The sequence below is a fragment of the Dromiciops gliroides genome, chromosome 1 (assembly GCF_019393635.1).
Source record: "Dromiciops gliroides isolate mDroGli1 chromosome 1, mDroGli1.pri, whole genome shotgun sequence".
Classification (NCBI taxonomy): Eukaryota; Metazoa; Chordata; class Mammalia; order Microbiotheria; family Microbiotheriidae; genus Dromiciops; species Dromiciops gliroides.
In genome coordinates this window covers 175,327,092-175,345,276 of record NC_057861.1, presented here as the reverse complement: position 1 = coordinate 175,345,276, position 18,185 = coordinate 175,327,092, and the positions used below count along the sequence as shown (strand labels likewise).

The window sequence follows — 18,185 nt, the reverse complement described above, 5'->3', positions numbered from 1 at the left end:
AGAAAGTGAAAAATAGCATGCTTCAGTATGTGTTCCATCAATATCAGTTCTTTCTTTGGAGGTAGGTAGTATGCTTCATCATTAGTGCTTTGGGATTGTCTTGGATCATTGTATTGCTGAGAATAGTTGTCCTTTACAATTCATCAAATGGTATTACTGGCCCTGTGTACAATGTTTCCTTGGTTCTGTTCATTTCACTCTACATTGGTTCATACAAGTCTTTCCAGGTCTTTCTAAAATCATCCTGCTTGTCATTTCTTATAGCACAATAACATTCTATCTCTATCATATACCACAGTTTGTTTAGCCATTCCCCAATTGATGGGCATTCCTTTGATTTCCAATTCTTAGCCACCACAAAAAGAGTTGATAGAAATATTTTTTGTACAAAAAGGTCTTTTACTCTTTTTTGGGATGTCTTTGGGATATAAACCTAGCAGTGATATTATTGCTGGATCAAAGGGTATGCACAGTTCTATAGCCCTTTGGGCACAGTTCCAAATTGCTCTCCAGAATGGTTGGATCTTTTCACAACTCCACCAACAGTAGATTAGCGTCCAAGCTTTCCCACGTCCCCTGATATAGGGAACTTTCTAAATTTTAAATTATTATTATTATTATTATTTTGTGAGGCAATGAGGGTTAAACGACTTGCCCAGGGTCAGACAGCTAGTAAAGTGTCAAGTGTCTGAGGCCAGATTTGAATTTAGGTCCTCTTGAATCCTGAGCCAGTGCTTTATCCACTGTGCCACCTAGCTGTCCCCTATAGGGAACTTTCAATGAAGAAACTCCTTCTAGCAAAACAGATAAGCATCTTCTCTGAAAGAGAATTGCTTAGGGCACTCAGGGGTTGTGACTTGCCCAGGGCCATAAAGATTGCATTTATCAAAAGCCTTTGAATGAGCTAGATTCAAAAGAAATAGAAATACCCTAGCACCTGCACATCCTCTAATTGCTATTAATTCTTGCTTAAGCCCAGCTTTCTCTTTAATCCTTTTAGAAAACTCTTTAACTTGAAAAAGTCCCCAGATAGGGATTATCTATAGCTATCTGTAAAATGCTTATCTTTCCAGACAGGTTTCACCAGCTTTCCATCATCATCCCTTATTGCTTTTTAAAATTATCCATCCAGGAATCTGGCTTATCCAAAGAGATTCCTCTACTTGGCTTTTCTGGCCAAGGAATCTTGGAAAGAATGAAAGGAATCTCCTTCCATTAAGTCCCTCAAGTTGTAAAATTTGGCGTTTCTGTTTTCTTTCCCTTGATTAGGGTAGAAGGCTCCCAAAGCACACAGAGTCCAAGCGATGTGTTTCCTCATGACCTCATCTTCTAATCAGGATCAGTTTCCTTGGTGACTATTTTTTATTGAGGACTTCCCATTCTCTACCACCTAGCAGAGAATTTTAGTCAGAAGAGACCTTGGGGATCATTTCATTTTATTCATGAAAAAAATGAGACCTAAAGATTTTAACCAATGACTCCACAGTCACAGAGCTAGTAATTCTCTTACTATTAAGCTAGTAAAGACCTAGAAGGGGCACTTAGGTGACACAATGGATAGAGTGCCAGGGATGGAGTCAGAGAGACTCATCTTCCTGAGTTCAAATCTGGCCTCGGACACTTACTAGCTCTGTGACCCTTGGGCAAGTCACTTAACCCTGTTTGCTTCAGTTTCCTCCTCTGTAAAATCAGCTGGAGAAAGAAATGGCAAATAACTCCAGTTTCTCTGCCAAGAAAACCCCAATTGGGGTCACAGAGAGTCAGACATGACTGAAAACAACTGAACAGCAAAAAATAGTTAGGTAAGGTCAAAAGCTGTTGGGGGGGCAGCTAGATGGTGCAGTGGATAGAGCACCGGCCCCGGAGTCAGGAGTATCTGAGTTAAAATCCGGCCTCAGACACTTAACACTTACTAGCTGTGTGACCCTGGGCAAGTCACTTAACCCCAATTGCCTCACCAAAAAAAAAAAAAGTTGCTGGGTGTGTTTCTGAATTAATGATGCTGTGTTGAGTAGCATTTAAGGCATTTCATTCTTTCTTCCTAGGAATTTTCCAATCCCTTATATTTATTTGATTGAAAATATGGATGGCATAGAAGTTTGTAAGGAAGGTGTTGTTGAAGATATTTCATGAGAATATGAGAAAGGCCACAATGAAAAGCTAAACTCATGGAACTGGCTATAGCAGATACTGTATTCTATAGCCTCACTTATCCATTGCCATTATATCTTAGGGAAACTTGACATTGAGTGAGGTATGTTGGATTTGGATCAGAGATTTGGGTTGAAGGCATAGCTTTGCACCCTCACAGCTCTATGACCTGAGTCAAATTATTCAACCTTTCTGAGTTTCGGTTTCCCAATGTGTAAATTATTGAGTATGGAGAAGACAGTCTAGGCTCTAAATTCTATGAGTTTCAGATTAGTTCATTTATATATCTCTTGTTATATGGAGGTAACAACTGATCATTGCTTGATACAAAATGCTGTTTTGAAAGCATTAAAATATGTGAAGGATCCTATGGCTGTATTAGGCTATCAGTATTATTTATAATATGGGCAGCTAGATGGTAGAGTGGATAGAGCACTAGGCCTGAAATCAGGAAGACTTATCTTCCTGAGTTTGAATTTGGTCTCAGACAATTACTAGTTGTATGACCCTGGGCAAGTCACTTAACCTTCTTTGCTGCAGTTTCCCCCTCTGTAAAATGAGCTAGAGAAGGAAATGGCAAACCACTCCAGTATCTTTGCCAAGGAAACCCCAGATAGGGTCATAAAGAGTCAGAAATTATTGAACAATAACCATTTATAATAGCAATGTATCCTGAAGATATTGCATAATGTGTGAGAAATAATTATTAATCAATATCTTGAGGGACCCAAATATTTCTCTTTCTCAGTTCTCCCTCTCCCTCCACTTAAAAGGCCAGTTCTCCTTGAGAGATTCTATCATCTTAATAGGTCAAACCTAACCAAACCCCAAGCTCACAAAAGGAGCCTAAGGTGGAGACAGATTCTTTTGTCTACATAGTTCAAGGACTTTACTGATAAGATTAAACCACACCTGATGAGATCAAACCACACCTAGGTTTTACTCTGACCAGCTTCAGTGGGGGTCTTGTATTCTTTTCTTTGATGTCATCAGCTGGACTTCATTTTGGTATAGCCTACTTTCAACTCATGTAGGCCAACTGGAGTTGAATGGTACTGACCAATTAGATTTGTTTGATGTATAATGACCTAATTAGATTTGATTGATGTATAATGACCTACTTCTTATGGAAAAGGAATAAAAAAAATCTGTACAGGTAGTCATGTTGTCTCTTTTGGGATCACATACTTGCTCTGGGGGTGCATATATGCTGTATGGGAAAATGAGAAACTAAGGAAGAACCAGTAGAAACTGATACATTGATAATATGCTTACCCAAAACTTGTGTCTATAGTAATAATTTAACCATAACAATGCCATGGGCCATGGTGGAATTATTCCATAAGTAAATATAAAATAAGCCCAGGGGTTCTTACTACCCTTAGAAAACATACATCATCATAATGAAATAAGGTGTGAAGAACAAGGAAAACAGTAAACTGAGGGAAAACCCCTCCAATATCCACATCTGGAAGCAACTGTCAAGATTGTGGCAAAACATTCTATTTCTAGTTTTGTAATTAATCATAACTAGCTGGCAGAAAAATCATTATCATTTATGAGGGATTCCTGTTGATCATTGCAATGTACTTTTAAATAAAGCCTTCTGTCATAGGATATTTTTCCCCTGGGGTGGGGGATGAGGAAAAAAAATGATAATTCAGGGAAGCTTATAATAATTTCTCCCTCTTGACATCCCTTTGCATGACTTGTCATTTAAATTCTGTTCATTTTATACCTTTTAGCTGTGATAAAATAATGGAATTTGGCAGAAGCCCAGGTTTCCCACCTGAATGATCTTACTGTTTGGGAAACTGGCTAGGGATGATTGAATATGGGCCACACCTGGCCTGCCCTGAGTGACATATGCTGCTGATGTCAGCAGAGGAACCACTCTCCACATCCAGCTTGAAGGACCTCCCTTTTGGGGGAGGGAAAGTCAAAGTAGAAAAAGGAACGCTCACTGAGGGGAGCGAGTCTTTTCCTGCTGGTGAGCTTCTGGGAGAGGCTACTCAGCTGTTTCCTATTGAAACTACAGACCCCAGGTGGTGAGTTAATAAAAATGAATCCAGCTCTTTGAATTAGCTGAGCTAGAAGCAAGTTTGGGGATTGTGTTAGCCTTTGCTAGAGCCAGTGAGCTTATCCATTTTCCTCTTTCCCTATTCCCTTGTCATTGGCTTAATTAATTTCACCTTTGCTGTGTATTTTATTCCCATTAATAAAACCTGATTTGTTTGTGGAAAAGAGGCTGTTAATCTCTTTTCTTATTGGCCTGGGAGAAATAACTAAAAAAGGTAGTTTAGAGGGGAGGAAACTTTGGGCTTAGAGGTCCCTCATTATTTTCTGAATCCCAATATTATGGTGAGCCACCCAATTAACTCTCCACATATTAAATTTGGCTCCTACATAGAAAACTAGTTGTAAATGATTATTTATAACTGATATTAAAGGTGTAGGCTGATTTATAACCTTCCTTTCAATATCACACAGTTGTACTCAACCTCAGCTTTCAAAGACAACATTTCTAGGTAAGGACTCAGAGAATTAGCAAGTATTGTATAGGACTAAAAATGTGACAGATATCTGGCCAGATGAAAATTTCAGTTAGTCAGTAAGTCAAAAACCATTTATTAAGTACTCATATATGTGTGCACTAAGTGCAGAGAATACAAAGAAAGGGGGGAAAGTTCTTGTTCTCAAGTAGCACACATTCTAATGAGGGAGGCTACATGTATGTGTGTATATTATGAGGGCCAAATTTAATATAGAGAGAGTTAATTGAGTGGCTCCCTGTAATATTGGGGTCCCAGAAATAATGAGGGATCTCTAGGTTCAAAGCTTCCTCCCCTCCAAACTGCCATTTTAGATATTTCTCCCAGGTCAATAAGAAAGGAGCCTAACAGCCTCTTTTCTGCAAACAAATAAGATTTTATTAATGGGAATAAAATAAACAGCAAAGGTGAAATTAATAAAAATAAAAGATAAGGGAAAAAGGAAAAAGAAATATGGATAATCCTCCTAACTCTAACCTAAGTCTATACAATCCCCAAACTCCCTTCAAGTTCAGCTAATTCAAAAGAGAAGGGCTTTTATGTTAACTCACCACCTGGGGCTTGTACCTTTGATGGAAAATGGCCAGGGCCTGCAGGACAAAAGCTGCTCCTGCTGCTGCTCACACCACTGGGAGGAAAGTGACACTGGAAGAGAGCAAGCTCCCCTCAGCAAGCACTTAATCTTCCTTCCCCAAAAGGGGAGGTCCTTCAAAACTGCCTGTGGAGAGTGGTTTCTCCTGCTGACATCAGGAGCACATGTCACTCAGGGCAGGCCAGGTGTGGCTCATCCCAATCAGTCAGCCAAATTCCAATAATCTTACCACAATACATACATAAAATAGAACACACACACATTCACACACACATATATACATACACACATGTATATGTGTTATATATACATATAGGTATATATGTGGATATATACACACACATGTAGTCTCCCTCATTAAGATATACATCTATATATCCTAATATATCCATTTATAATTATATGTCCATATAATTATATATGGATATAGACATATGCATGTCTACATCTATTTATCTATCTATCATCTATATGTATATACACACACACATACATCCAGAAGGTAGAATTTGAAATAAATTTTGAAGGGAGCATGGAAACCAAAATATAGAATGAAGAAGAGGGGAGAGTATTCCAGGCATGGGAAGGAGTCAGTAAAAAAAAAAAAAGACATGGAGATGGGAAATGTGTAAAGAGTAGCAAGTAGATTAGAGTAGCTGGATCATTGAATGTATGTAGGAGAGTAAAATAGAAGAAGACTGGAGAGGTAGGAATGGGCCAGATTATTAAGAGCCTTAAAAGCCAGACAGAAGACTCTACATTTATCTATTCAATTAAATTCAATTCAATAAACATTTATTAAATACCTGCTATATGACAGGCACTAATCATTGAAGTTGCTTGTTGCAGTTGTTTGACCTTCATTTTCTTTTCTTTTTTTTTTTTTTTGTGAGGCAATTGGGGTTGAACAACTTGCCCAGGGTCACACAGCTAGTAAGTGTTAAGTGTCTGAGGCCGGATTTGAACTCAGGTCCTTCTGAATCCAGGGCCGGTGCTCTATCTACTGCGCTACCTAGCTGCCTCCTGACTTTCATTTTCAAAGAGGACCAATGACATCATGGGGGGATATCTTGACTTGTGCATGCATTGGATTTAATCCTGGAGGCAATAGGGAGCCACTGGAGTTTATTGAATAGGGGGGAGTGACATGATTATCCTTGAAAATTATTTTGACAGCTGAATAGAGGATAAGTTGACTTGAGGCAGATATACCCATTAGATGGTTACTGCAGTAGTCTAGGCAAAAAGTGATGAAAGCTTTGGACTAGGGTTTTTCCTGTGTGAGTAGAGAGAAGGGGACACATATAAGAGATATTGTGAAGGTAGAAATAGAAGTATGTGGAATGAATGCAAGTGAGGAGTTTAGGATGACCCTAAAGTTGTGGGAAATAAAGTTTTGGTAATCATCTGCATAGAGATGATAACTGAACCCATGATAGCTGATAATATTACCAAGTGAGTGAGACACACACACCCACACCCCCCACACACACACCCACACGGAGGGGGGGGGGATTCTTAACCTAGAACCCATGAGCTCTTTTTTTTTCCTTTAAAATTCTGATAGCTGTATTTTAATATAATTGGTTTCCTTTGTTGGTGACAAGAGGGACTAGGGCTAGGCGTATAGATCTGGGAATCATCTGTATAGATTATTTTTCTTATTAAAATATCCTGTGCATATGTAATAATGAATAAACAAAGGAATTAATTTTTTAAAAATTATCTTGGACTTCTGGGGGGAAAGGGTCGTGGGACCTTGGGCTTAGGGGGCCAGATGGGAGTAGCTCCCAGGGTCCAGGCTTGGAAAGCAGGGGCTGTGGGGCCTACTCCCCAGGGTCCATGGATGAGGATGGGCTACTTCTGATGGGGTCAGGCATAGATCTGACCAAGGTACCAGCAATTCAACAGAAAAGGACTGTTGTATTTATAAACCAGTTTGTGGTACAAATAATATAGTTCCTCAACCAATTTTCTCCAGTTTGTGAAGAGAAGCTGTCAGCTCTTTCTCTTTAGATCCAACAAATTGAAACAATTCTCAATATTTTGGATCCAAAGCTATCATCTATTCTGGGTCTAGAAGATTTCAAATTTGAAATGTCAACTCCAAGTTTTAATGGTGTTACAAATCGTCCTGAAGCCCCTGAAGGTCAACAATGATCTGTCTGCTTAGTCCAAGCAGAACAGTATATGAGACCCTGGACCACAGAAATGTGAAGTGGTGGGAGAACATATCTTGACTGTAGCCAAGGATCCAAGATATGCCAGATATCTCAAAATGGTTCAAGTGGGTGTTCCTGTGATGGTGATAAGAAACAAAATGATATCTGAAGGACTGGACCCAGATCTTCTTTTTGTTGTTGTTGTTGTTGTATTTTTTTCTAGACAATGAGGGTTAAGTGACTTGCCCAGGGTCACACAGCTAGTTAAGTGTCAAGTGTCAGAGGCCAGATGCCCCAGTGCCTGATGGGGAAGGTGAAGTAAATGCCAAAGAAAATTCAGATAGTGAATCTTTTAATGAATGAACTTCATGTTGACCTTATGGAATTTACATATCTATATAATATATACATGCATAGAAAGAGGGATGTTTTTACAGTTTATATGCTTTAGGCCTAAGGTGAAATCCACATCAATTATATTGGAGGGTAACAACTTCCAAAGATGATCTTTGTTACAAAATATTTACTAAACTAAGTTTTTCCAGCTCTTCATAATGGCTTCTAATCACAAGTTGAAAAAAATATTTTCTAGGAATCATCTTAATTTGTGAAAATTTTTTTTAGTGACTAATTTGAATTTTGTCTAACCTATAAAGGAATTATTAACTAACCACACAATCAGTCAAAAATTATTTGTTTTAAAAATGCAAGGGATTTTTTATTATCATGGTAGAGAAGTAACTTGACAGTGTATATCATTACCATTTGGAAGTATCTATAATTATAGTGTACCTGAATATGTAAAAAATTGAATGACCTAATTAAAATAAAGCATAATGGTATTACAAGCACTAAGCTGTGATACTTGAGTAATGTGGTATAAATGGAAAGAGAAAACCCATTTACTTAGAGTTTAACAGGCAATGTACTTCTTAATTAGCTCTAACCAAACATTAAACTCGGTTGGATTGCTGAGGCTATTTGTACTAATCATTTTAGCATGAAAATGTTCACATGAGCTCAACTTTCATAAGATTTACTAAATAATTTTCTGTCCAAAAGACAATACAGTTCAAAATCACCAAGTTACCTAGGGAGATTTCAGGGTGTGGTTGTGAAGATGGTTCTCTTCCTCTTTGCTAGAGTATAACCCCTTTCAGCACTTGGTCATTGCATGTTGCCAAGGTCAGAGTCAATGGTAAACACTGACTGTAAATACAGCATCCTCTTGAAAGATTTAGATGAGCATCTGAGTTACCCCTTATGACTGGCTGTTCAAAAAGACGAATTAATTTGCACATGTTGTAGGAACCTCTTGCCTTTAGAGATAATCATCTATAAATAATGGTGCACAACAGGGAGTAGCTTAAGAAGTCCAAAACATTGGTTACATGGAGAAATTGAGAAACTTACTCATTGAACTGATCCACATTTACTGTTTTACTCTAGAAGTATAAAATTGTTCTTTCTTCTTCTATCTGAAGCTAGATTTGATGCTAAGCCATACTTAAGACTTCCAGAATTTTTCTATTTAAAAATTAATTTAAAAAACTACCAAAAATGAGCAAAGGATTAACAAAAAACAAGTCTACATGTTTAAAAATTTATCTTGATCTTTTATTTTTTATATCATCTTCATTTCCCAATATATCTCTTCCTCCTCCCTGACCCAGAGAATGATTTCTTATAACAAAGAATTAAAAAGAAAGAAAAGAAAAACATGTCATCAAAACTAATCAACACATTAACTAAATGTGGCAGTATATTGTGTTCCACACCTATAGCCTTTCATCTCTGTAAAGAAGGTAGGAAGGGACATTCTCAAATCTCTTCATTAGGGCCATTCTTATTCATTATAACTTCAAAATTTTGAGTTAATTGCAAAGTATTCAACTTCAATGTTGTAATCATAGTATATATTTTTTTCTTGAGTCTGCTTATTTCACCATATGTTGTTTTTGAGTTGTTTCTATTGTGTTCAACTCCCTTGGGGTTTTCTTGGCAAATATACTGGAGTAGTTTGCCATTTCCTTCTCTAGCTTATTTTTCAGAGGAGGAAACTGAGGCAAACAGGGTGAAGTGATTTTTTCCAAGGGTCACATGGCTAGTGTCATATTTGAACTCAGGTTTTCCTGACTCCAGGGCTGGTGTTCTACCCACTGTGCCCCCTAGCTGCACTTCCCCATATATTAGTTCATATAAGTCTTCCCCTGCTTCCCTCTATTCTTCAGTTATCATTTCTTTCTTTCTTTCTTTTTTTTTTTTTTTGGGCAATGAGGGTTAAGTGACTTGCCCAGGGTCACACAGCTACTAAGTGCCATGCCTGTGGCCGGATTTGAACTCAGGTCTTCCTGGATCCAGGGCCGGTACTTTATCCACTAGGCCACCTAGCTGCCTAGTTATCATTTCTTATAGTGACATAATATTCTATCACCTTTGTGTAATGGGATTTATTTAATTATTCTGCAATCCACAGACATTAAACAAAGGAATTTAAAGAAAGGGTAAGCCTAATGAGAATCAGTGTGGTACACTAAACAGAAGGCTGATTTCAGAGTCAGGAAGACCACACCATGTTGCAGTGTTAAAAGCCATGACTTGGAATTACAAGGACCTGAGTTTAAATGTGATCATTATCATTTATTATCTTGGACAAGTCGCTGAACCCCTTTAGGACTCAGTTTCCTCTTTGGTAAAATTAGGGGGTTGGATTAAATGACCTCTAAGGCTCTTTCTAGGTCTAGGTCTATGATCCTAAATTACAAAGAGTTACCTGTCTGTACTGGTAGAGGGCCTCTCTGCTAGAGAATCCTTAAACTATAATCAGCTTAATACTGTCTGATATAAATATCACCTATTTACATATTTAAAGATGATGACATTTTAATTTAAATATCAGGCTTTTTCCTTTATAATACCAGTAGGAAAAAATTGCAGCCTCTGCATAAAAGTTATACATTTATTTTAATTTGTACTTGTGCTCAAAATTAACAACATCTCTAAATATTTCTCTAATTTGCTACCAAAAAATTCAAAGTACCTTATTGTATATTATGAAACATTATGTCAAATTTCTAGTGCACAATGGAAATGAGACATCCATTTGAAAGCAATCAGCTATATTCTTTAGCTATATACCCTCACTCATCCTCTCTACTTGTGAGAGCTATGTTTGATCAGAGGCAGGGGTCTGCTAAAATTAGCTCATACTGGTTCCTGAAAGCTGATAGTTAAATTTTCAGTCTGAGCATTTTACACTTCAGAAATGGGTATATACTGAAAATCAGGACTTGATCTTATGTTTTGTTGATTGTCTTTTGACTTAAGAAAGTGAGAGAAAAATGTTAAAAATACAGAGTAAACATAGAAATGTGTCCCAGCTACATTATAAACACACACACACACACACACACACACACACACAGAGATAGATAGATAGATAGCAAGATAACTAGATATGTAAAGAGCCAGTTGTTAAACACTTACTAGCAAACTTCTGATTAGAGAAAGAAATAATGAGACAGTAGTAGAAGCCTAAGCTAAATTCTCCAAAAGAAGAAAAAGAAGACTTGATTTTATCTTCTTGCACTGCTCTTAAAGCTGTGAAGACCACAGTGTAGGGCAATGCCATTTTATGAAGTATAGAAAGTGTTATGTAACAATTGGAGTTATGCCACCTGCTGGAGAGTTACTGTAGGAAAGCTCTGCCATGAAGAGAAGGCATCTGAAGGCAAGCCATGTGGCTTTTCCTTGGCATCAGGAAGTGACATTTGCTTTTGGGTACTGTCTATCAAAGCTACCGGCCAATTAGCTTGGAGCTGTGTATGCATGTGGATGGGGGATGTTCCCAGTTTCATAGGAGGCTTCTGGGAGGAAGGAGGAAGCGTTGGGTCCTTTTTGGTTCCTGACCTCGCCATGGTAGGTTGGATGATGGGATCTCTTAGAAATAGTTAGATTTTTACCTTTCTCTCTGATCGTAATGCTCTTTAATAAATACTTAAACACTTAAATATTCTTGCTAAAGCTTATAATTTATTGGCAACCACTCATTAGATAGTTTAGACAGACTAGCTAGAATTTTAGCCCCTTACAGTTAGGAATTAGTGTTAGGATAGGGTTAAGAATCAAGATTCTTGAGTTCTCGTATGGGCTTTGCACTTAATAGGTTTATGACCCTGGACAAGTCATGTCATCTTTTTGGGTTTCCAACTATAAAAATGAGAGGGTTAGCCTGAGAAGATAAAAGTATGTTCTATTTTATTCCTTTCCATTTAGTTATGTTCTGATCATTATTCTGGTCTGGAGAAATTTTTTTTTTCTGTTCTTCAGTCATTTTAAAACCATGTCCAACTATTTGTGACCCATTTGGGATTTTCTTGGCAGAGATACTGCAATGGTTTACCTTTTTTCCCTCCAGCTCATTTTACATATGAGGAACTGAGGCAAATAGAATTAAGTGACTTGCCTAGAGTCATACAGCTAGTAAATGTCTGAGGTCAGATTGGAACTCAAGATGATGAGTCTACCTGACTTTAGATGCAGTACTCTATTCAATGTGCCACCTGGCTTCTCTTATCCATGTACATGGTGTACCTATATCCACTCTTGTCTCTACATCTCTTATTACTTATCAGTGTACATGTTGTTTCCTCCCATTACTCCCATAGAAGGTAAGCTTCTTGAGGGAAAGTACTATTTTTTTCTGTATTTGTATTCCCAGCACCTATATAGCACAGTGATTAGAACAGAGCAGTTTCTTAATATATGCTTACTGAATGAATGAATGACTTGAAAAATCTAAGAATCCTTTCTGGCACTTACTACATATGTGATATTCTACTTGCATTGTTCACAAGACAAACAAGACAAATGTGTATTATATAGCATGTACAGCTAAAAAACAGAAAAGTAGGAACTTTTAAGGCAGGGGTTCTGAGAGGGTAGAGCCAAGATTTCAGAGTAATGCAGGAACTCACCTGAACACTCCCAAATCTACTTCCAAATAATTATAAAAATAATTCCTCAAAACCAATTCTGTAGTGGCAGAGCCAACAGAAGTATGGGGTGAAACAACCCAAGAAAACATATAAAGTAGGCAGGAAAGGTCTGTCTCACTGGAATAAAGGGGGAGTGCTGTCCAGTGCATGCTGGGCAAGCTAGCCACAGGTTGTGCCCCAACAAGCCAGTGGCAAGGCCCCAAGCTCCAGGACAGGCCAGCAATGGGTCCCTGAACCTCTAACACAGGTCAGCAGTGAGGCCCCACTCTCCTGGTATAAGAACCTTGGGACAGTGTACCCACCACCCGAAAAGTAGAACCCAACTATAACAAAGTTAAAAGTCATGATACTGGCTTGAAAAGTGAGCAAAACAATAACAACAACAACAATAACAACAATAACAGCAAAAATAACCTGACCATTGATAATAACTATAGTGAAAGAGAATACCTAAACAAAATGAGAAGAGAAAAAACAATGTCAAAACATGCAAAGCCCTCCAAAGAAAAATGTGTATTGATCTCAGGTTGAAAAAGAATTCCTGGAAGAGCTCAAAAAGGATTTTAAAAACCATATAAGAGAGGTAGAAGAAATATTGGCAAAAGAAATGAAAGTGATACAAAGGAATTAGAAAAAAAGAGTCAATACCCTAGTAAAAGAAGCATGAAAAAATAATTACGTGCAAAAATTGACAAAAACAATGCCTTAAAAAGTAGAATTGGCCAAATGGAAAAGGAGATACAAAAGCTCAATGAAGAAGATAATTAAATATTACATATTTAATTATTTAAATTAAATATTAGAATTAAAGAAGTAGAAGCTAATGATTCCATGAAGCATCAAGAAATAATAAAATAAAATCAAAAGAATGAAAAATAGAAGAAAATGTGAAATATCTCATGGGAAAACTACTGATCTGGAAAGTAGATTCAGGATAAATAACTTAAGAATTATTGGGCTACTTGAAAGCCATTTTCAAAAAAAAAAGAGCTTGGACATCATATTTCAAGAAATTATCAAAGAAAACTTCACTGATATCCTAGAACCAGAAAATAAAACAGAAATTGAAAGAATCCACTGATCACCTCCTGAAAGAGATCCCAAAATGAAAACTCCCAGGAGTATTATAGCAAAATACCAGAGGTTCCAGGCCAAGGAGAAAATATTGCAAAAATATTGCAGGCAAAGCAGTATTTAAGGGAAAATTTATACCTCTAAATGCTTACATCAATAAAACAGATAAAAAGCAAAACAATGAATTGGATGTACAACTAAAAAACCTAGAACAAGAACAAATTAAAAATATCCAGTTAAACACTAACTTAACAATCTTGGAAATTAAAGGAGAGTTTAATAAAATTGAAAGTAAGAAAACTTTTGAACTAATAAATAAAACTAGAAGCTTTTTAAAACAAAAAACCCCAACAAAATTAGACAAACTATTGGTTAATTTGATTTAAAAAAGAAAGAAGAAAACCACATTACCAATAACAGAAATAAAAAGGGTGGATTCACCACCAGTGAAGAAGAAATTAAAGCAATTATTAGGCCCTATTTTGTCCAATTATATGCCAATAAATCTGACAATCTAAGCAAAATGGATGAATATTTACAAAAACATAAATTTCCCAGATTAACAGAAGAGAAAATAGAATACTTAAATAATCTTTTTTAGTTAAAAAAAAATGAACAAGCTATCAATGAACTTCCTAAGGAAAAAAAATCAGGGCCAGATGGATTCACAAATGAATCCTACCAAACATTTAAAGAACAATGAATTCTAATACTATATAAACTATTTTGAAAAATAGGCAAAGAAAAAGTCCTACTTATTTTTACAACACAAATATGGTGCTGATACCTAAACCAAGAAGAACAAAAACAGAAAAAGAAAACTATAGACCAATTTCCTTAATGAATATTGATGCAAAAAAACTCAAATAAAAAACTAGCAAGGAAATTACAGCAATATATCACAAGGATCATACACTATTACCAGTAATGCAGGACTAGTTCAATATTAGGAAAACTATCAGTATAATTGACCACATCAATAACAAAACCAACAGAAATCATATGATTATCTCAATAGGTACAGAAAAAAGCTTTTGATAAAACACAACACACATTCCTTTAAAAATACTAGAGAGCATAGGAATAGTGCTTTCTTTAAAATGATAAGTGGTATATATCTAAAACCATCAAGAAGCATTATCTGTAATGGGGATAAACTAGAAGCCCTCCCAGTAAAACCAGGGGTGAAGCAAGGATGCCCATTATCACCACTATTGTTCAATATTGTATTAGAAATGGCAATAAGAGAAGAAAAAGAGATTGAAGGAATGAAAATAGGCAATGAAGAAACAAAATTATCACTCTTTTCAGATATTATGGTATACTTAGAACATCCTAGAGAATCAATTAAAAAAACTAGTTGAAATAATTAACAACTTTAGTAGAATTGCAGGATATAAAATAAACCCACAAAAATCATCAACATTCCTATATATTACCAACGAAGGCCAGCAGCAAGAGATAGAAAGAGAAATTTTATTTAAAATTACTGCAGACAATATAAAATACTTGGGAGTCTGCCTGCCAAGACAAACTTAGGAACTATATGAACAGAATTATAAAACACTTTTCCCACGAATAAAGTCAGATCTAAACAACTGAAATAGAAATGTCTCATGGGTAGACCAAGTCAATATAATAAAAATTAAATTCTACATAAATTATATACTTATTTTGTGCCATACCTAACTATCAAAAACTATTTTATAGAGGCAGAAAAAATCATAACAAAATTCATTTGAAAGAACAAAGGGTCAAGAGTATCAAGGGAATTAATGAAAAAAAATATAAAGGAAAGTGGCCTAGTTGTTTCAGATCTCAAGCTGTATTATAAAGCAGCAATCATCAAAACTATTTGGTACTGGCTAAGAAATGGAGTGGTGTATCAGTAGAATAGATTAGGTATATAATATACAGTAGTAAATGACCATAGTAATCTAGTGTTTTGTAAACCAAAAGATCCATTGTTAAACCCAAAGAACTCACTATTTGACAAAAATTGATGGGAAAAGTGGAAATGGTATGGCAGATACTAGGTATAGACCAACATCTCATACCATATACCAAAATAAGGTCAAAATGGTTACATGGTTTAAACATAAAGGATGACACTATAAACAAATTAGAGACACAAGGAATAGTTTACCTGTCAGAACTATTGATAAGGGAAGAATTGATGACCAAAAAAGAGAGAGTATTAATAGATGTAAAATGGATAATTTTGATTATATTAAAAAGTTTTTGTATGAATAAAACCAATGCAACCAAGACCAGAAGGAAAGTAGAAAGCTGGGAAAATATTTTTTTATAGCAAGTTTCTCTGATAAAGGCCTTATTTCTCAAATATATAGAAAAATATGTAGTCAAACTTATGAGAATACAAGTCATTCAACAATTGATAAATGTTCAAAGGGCATGAAGAAGTTTTCAGATTAAGAAATCAAAGCTAGGGGCAGCTACGTGGCACAGTGGATAGAGCACCAGCCCTGGAGGCAGGAGTACCTGAGTTCAAATCTGGTCTCAGACACTTAACATTTACTAGCTGTATGACCCTGGGCAAGTCACTTAACCCCAATTGCCTCACCAAAAAATAAATAAACAAATAAAAAAAATCAAAGCTATCTATAATCATACCAAAATGCTCTAAATCACTATTGATTAGATAAATGCAAATTTAAAAATTCTGAGGAACCATCTCTCACCTAACAGATTGGCTAATACGACAATAAAGGATAATTGATAAATGTTGGAGGGGATGTGGGAAAATTGGGATATTAATGCATTCTTGGTGGAGTTGTGAACCAATGCAACCATCCTGGAGAGAAATTTGAAATTATGCCCAAAGGGCTATACAATGTGCATACCCTTTAATCTGGCAATATCACTACTAGGTCTGTGTACCAAAGAGATTTTTTTTTTTGGGGGGGGGGAGGCAGGGCAATGTGGGTTATGTGACTTGCCTAGAGTCACATAGCCAGTAAGTGTCAAGTATCTGAGGCTGGAATTGAAATCAGGTCCTCCTGAATCCAGGGCCGGTGTTTTATCCACTGTACAACCCAGCTGCCCCCAAAGAGATTTTTAAAAAGGAAAAAGGCCCTGTTTGCACAAAAATATTTATAGTAGTTCTTTTTGTGGTGGCAAAGAATTAGAAATTGGGGGGATGTCCATAATTTGGAGAATGGCTGAACAAATTGTGGTATATGATTGTGATGGAATACTATTGTGATGATGATTAACAGGTGGATTTCAGAAAAACCTGGAAAGACTTACAGAAACGGATGCAAAATTAAGTGAACAGAACCAGGAGAATGTTGTACACAGTAACAGCAAAACTGTACAATGATCAACTGTGAATGATTTCTCTATTCTCAGCAATGCAATGGTCCAAGATAATTCCAAAGGACTCCTGATAAAAAGGCTATCCACCTCCAAAGAAAGAACTAAAGGGTCTGAATGAAGAATAATATTTCCCACTTTACTTTTACCATTTTTGTCTGTGTTTTCTTTTATAATATGACTAATATGGAAATATATTTTGCATGACTGCACATATATAACATATCAAATTGCTTACTATCTCAGGGAGGAAATAAAGAAAGGGGGAAGAAGGGAATTTGTAACTTAGAACTTTGAAAAATGAATGATAAAAATTCCTTTTAAATGATGAGCTCAATAATCTTAGAAAAATGTGGAAAGAGTTGCATGAAAGAATGGAGAAAAATGAGCAGAACTATGATAACATTGTATATAGTAACAGAAATATTGTTTTAAGAATGAATGAACAAATCATTTTGACTATTATAAATATCCAAATTAACTATAAAAGACATATAAAGAAAAATACTATCTGAATCCAGATATAGAATTGATAAATAGATGTATAGAATAATTTATATATATATGTATATATATGTGTGTGTGTGTGTATATATATATATATATATATATATATATATATATATATATTTACACACACCTATTTGTGTCTAATGGTAGCCATCTCTGGGATGGGGCTGGGGGGGAAATAAAATAAAATAATATACCTGATAACTTTATTATATATTTAAAAGGAATAGCAAGAAGTACATAATAGATAATGCAGTTTCATGTGCAATCATATTTTTATTATACTATGCTATGGAAATGCTTGTTTCACTCCATAAATTAAAAATAAAACAAATAAATGGGAAAAATGTAAATGGGAAAAATATTGTTAGAAAAAGGGATTCTTTTTTTTTTTTTGGTGGGGCAGTGAAGGTTAAGTGACTTACCCAGGGTCACACAGCTAGTTAAGTGTCAAGTGTCTGAGGCTGGATTTGAACTCAGGTCCTCCTGAGTCCAAGGCCAGTGCTTTTTCCACTGCACCACCTAGCTGCCCCCTGAAAAAGGGATTCTTAATCTGGGTTCCATCAATAGATTTTAGGGGGAAGGGGGAGGTCTGTGAACATAGAGGGGAAATTTTACTTCTTTATTTTCTCTAAACCTTTTATTGAAATCTATCATTTTCTTCTATTATGAATGTATGCAACACACCATTTATTCTAAGAAGTGGTCCCTTCTCTTTCCCAGACTGCCAAAGGGGTCCATAACACAAACAAAAGATTAAGAACCTCTGTTTTAAGTAACAAGAAGACTTCAGGGGAAGAATCAGGATGCT

The 18,185-nt window shown here is 36.0% G+C and overlaps 1 protein-coding gene and 1 pseudogene across 9 annotated transcripts in view; one reads left to right on the top strand and one right to left on the bottom strand.

The window, feature by feature from the left end:
- PHACTR1 (phosphatase and actin regulator 1) overlaps window positions 1–18,185 on the bottom strand; it is a 690,544-nt gene that overhangs the window by 151,669 nt on the left and 520,690 nt on the right. The gene's annotated exons all lie outside the window — the stretch shown is intronic.
- On the top strand, window positions 7,138–7,820 carry LOC122725982 (annotated as a pseudogene).